Below are 4,277 nucleotides of genomic sequence, written 5' to 3'. Positions count from 1 at the left end.
TCATTTGTTCATGAGGTTAAAGGTCCCATATGGTGAAAACACTTTTTTGTGTTTTATGGTTGTTATAAATTTCAAGGTGTAAGATAAAAGGTATTCAGATATGAACACATTTACGTCAGCTTTTCTCAAAAAAGGCACACTGTGGGGACTTCGTGAGACTTTGATTAATTTGCTGAAAAATCGCCCAATATGGGACCTTTAATGTTGGAGCTGCCTTAACTACTTTATATAGAATAACTGCTGAGTAACCTGTGAATTTCCAATCAGGGATCACTAAAGTTTTAGTTTAATTTATAATATTACATCCTAACTTATTATGTTGATTATATTTTGTGTTGATAAACTAAATTTGCTAAGTTATAAAATAAATGCAGTGAAGTAAAAAGTACAATATTTGCAGCTGAATTGTATCAAAGCAGTGGAAAATGAAAATGCTCATGTAAAGTGTAAGCAACACAGTTACTTTTCAAACATACACACTTGTACTAATATTGTAAACCATGAAATTATCAGTACGGAAACAGAAAAAATAGGCAGATCTCTTTTTGATGTTTTGCAGTGTCAGTTTAAGTGTGTAAGTCTGTGTGAAAGACAAACATTTTATCTATTTCCTGGAGTTTTAATGAGTTGGCAGGAAACTGAGCACCTCACTGACTGATTGACGTATAAATATAAAAGCTTTTTTAACGGGATGTGACCGCACCATCCACTCCCTGTCTTTCTTCTCAGGCCAGTGGCAGCAGAAGAAACAACAGAGCGTGTGGGTGTTTTGGGGTTAGCGACTGTGGTGAGTGGAGTGGGTGTGGGTGTGCATGTGAGGAGGAGGCACAAGGGTGGGGCGCGCAACACACACACACATATATATATATATATATATATATATACACACACATTACTGGAGTCCAGTCGCCCCTTCCAGATAATAACAATAACAGGAGGAGGGATGTTTTCTGTGGTGAAGAGGAAGCGAGGGATGGAAGGTTAAACAGAGAGGAAGAAAGAGGGAAACGGAGGAGTTTAAAGGAGAAGTAAACACTGAGAGAGATGAAGGAAGCATACCAGAGGAACGGACGATGGAGAGACTAAGAATAGAGAAATCAACAGGATGAGGGGAGAAAGGAGAGGAGGTGAAGTTAGAGGAGGAGACAGGAGAGTTGAGTCTGAGAGCCGCCTCGGTCGGAGGAAACCCTGTTGGCTGCTCGACAGATCAGCTTCCTCTGAGTGTGGTGGAGGTCTGGGCGTGGTCCTCCAGCAGCAGCAGCAGCAGCAGCAGCAGCAATGAGACAAACAGCCAGTCAAACCCCCTCTTTTGCGGCCTCCTCCCAGAGATAGGCTCAGGCCTCTTTCCTCCTCTCTGGTGGTGGTCAGTCAGCAGGCTGTCTGCTCTTTTTGTGTCACACACTCTCTCCGTCTTATCTAAACTCTCTGAGGCTTTTCTTCTCGCTAAGGTCATCAAACCAGCTGCCTATTTGTCTAACCTAGTTGGAGCAAGCAGGGGTTTGATGTAAACCTCTGTGGTATCCACTGGTGGCCACAGTGGGCTGAATGGATCCTATGGGATCCACAAAACCACTTCAACAGAATGCAACTCAAGGTTTCACTTCTTTGATTCTTCATTCACCTGTAGACAGGTGGTCAGACTGTTTGGTGTGTGCAACAGGTGTGTTATAATAAATCACTCTGTTTATTTGTTTATTCATTTTTGGAATTTTAAGGTAAATTCAGATCAATAAAAGGGGGATTTTTTGAGTGCAGTCAATGTTTTTTTTTACCACAGAGTGCACAGAGTTTAGCTGTAATTATTTTGGCAACTACAGCACTGATGAAAAATTTAAACTTTACATTCTGCAATGAATTCACTCCAAAAGGCAGTTTCTGCTTGTTTTTTGTTTTGTTTGCTTCAGTTACATTTTTACTTAGTGTGGTCTTTTTTATTTATTATAATTATATATATATACCTCTATGGAAACAATACAGTGGCTAGGAAGAGAAATAACTCTGAAATGTTTTTTGTGCAGTGTGATTAAGTTATAATACCATAAATCGTGGAGAAAAAAATGAAGAGGAAGAAATTATAGTTTAATTTATTTAATTATTTATTTTGTAAAAAATGGAAAAATCCATAATCAACATGTGCAACATTTTAAAAGTGCACACAGATGTCATCAATATTGGAAATGAATAGTGATGCTACATACTATAAATATTGTGCTACTTCTATTTTGTTTCCTCTCTGTGCAAACGGCCTGCAGTTCAGCCCAGTCCACATAAATTCCAGATTTTTGTCCACTGACTTCACTGTTGCACCACAAATACACATTTTATTTATTTATTTTTTAAGAGAATCTGGTTGGGCAAATTCTTTTCATGCAAATTTAAAAAAAAAAAAAAACATGGAGAAAAAAGTAATTTAAGTTACATTTGTTTCATTTTCCCAACAGAAAGGTTTTCCATGGATATTTCATTCAAAGGCTGTTAAATTTGAAATCCAAATATTATTTCTCTTTCTTTAGTTTCTCTGACTCCAATAAATGATGTATTTTGGCAGTTTTTTGCCTTCCAAACCTCTTTGCGTGTTTTAAAGTTCAACAGATTAATGTCTTCTGAGCTAAATGTCATGACATTAACTTATGAGTTTTTAAACTGTGTAACTGTTGCCTTTTATTGCTTTTAGCCACATTAGCTCAAAAGCTATTACATGGATTTAGCACAGACAGGATGAACGACATTTAACACGATTATGTGATCCAAACTTTACATCACTTGTACGGTCCAGTGCTCCCAAAACTAACATTCCCATCATCCTTAGCTGCCTGTGTGTGTGTGTGTGTGTGTGTGTGTGTGTGTGTGTGTGTGTGTGTGTGTGTGTGTGTGTGTGTGTGTGTGTGTGTGTAAACATACCCAAAGAAAGTATCTGGGTGACACAAATGGCTGTGTTGTTTTGTTGTTGCAGTCGATTTTACAAAGGCACACACCAAACAGACACAAGCATCCAAAAATACACTGAGCCATAGTGAACAAATATAACCATCGTGTATTTACAGCAGAGTCTATAAATACAAACTGCTTTCTTTAGCTGAGGCGAAAACACAGAAGGAACAACTCCCAGACTGCTGTTTGTGTGTATGTGTGTGTGTCTCCAATCCAAGCACACTCCAGATTGTTGCTTGATAGCATGTAGTTAGTGGAAATGGGCACACACACACACACACACACACACACACACACACACACACAGACGCACACATAGAGGAGATAATTTGAAAAGAAAGACAGTAAAAGAGAAAGAGAGGAAAGTGAACAAACACCAACTGAGAAAAAAAGGCAGATCAGACAACCTCAAATATGCTGGATCTTGATTGTTTTCTCCTCTCTCACCCTCCGCAGCAACGAAGGCTGAAGCTGATCATGGAAACTTCACTTTCAGACACTTTGTTTTTGGCGCAATCACAGCTGATGACATTTAAACGTAATAAAAGACACAATAAAATGAACTACAGTAGTCAGATGCCAAAATGTGCAACTTCCCAGTTCCACACATGTTTTGTAACAGCAACAAAAATAAGTTTGACTATCAGGAAACTGTGGAGGAATTGGAGAGTGTGGAGAGTATTGTGCTTCAGTACAATTTTGAGATACTTGCACATCATTTGAGTATTTCTGTTTTGCTTTGCTAGTGTCACTTTTTCCACACTGCTACAGTTCAAATGGAAATATTCAGCCTTTTACTCTGCTATTTTGAAGATTTTACAACCTTTCTGGATTCTCATTATAGCAGTGTGCAGCTAGGGTCACATTATTATTAGAATGACTTTTCCCTCTAAACTACTTACATGGCTGTATTTCAGTAAATTTGCAAATGATTCAGCATATGAGCAAAAATTAAAGATGTGAGAAAAACAAAATCCAAAAAATGGAAACAAGTTATGTTTTCTTCTTTGCTCTTCCTCAGATTTATCTGCTGTCTCTGTATATAAACTGTATATAATAGTTAAAACTGGCTCCACCTGCAGAAGTTACAACATTAACATGCTGTTTATACACTGGTGCTTCACTGTTAATAATCTAATGATGTCCTATGTAACAATGTGTCAGTCAGTACTTTACACTTTGCTGCTAATACATATTTACTTTAACTTAAGTAGTATTTTTCATGCAGGACTTTTGTCTGTAATGCAACATTTTACATTGCTTTACCAGTGCCTTTATTTTAGTACAGGATCTGAGAATTTTTCCCACCTGCTGGGAAACATGCCTCTGATGCAGCTCAGCAAGGA

This window comes from Amphiprion ocellaris, chromosome 1 (genome assembly GCF_022539595.1).
Source record: "Amphiprion ocellaris isolate individual 3 ecotype Okinawa chromosome 1, ASM2253959v1, whole genome shotgun sequence".
Taxonomy (NCBI): Eukaryota; Metazoa; Chordata; class Actinopteri; family Pomacentridae; genus Amphiprion; species Amphiprion ocellaris.
The sequence above is the reverse complement of the archived record's forward strand: the minus strand, read 5'-3'. Positions refer to the sequence as shown.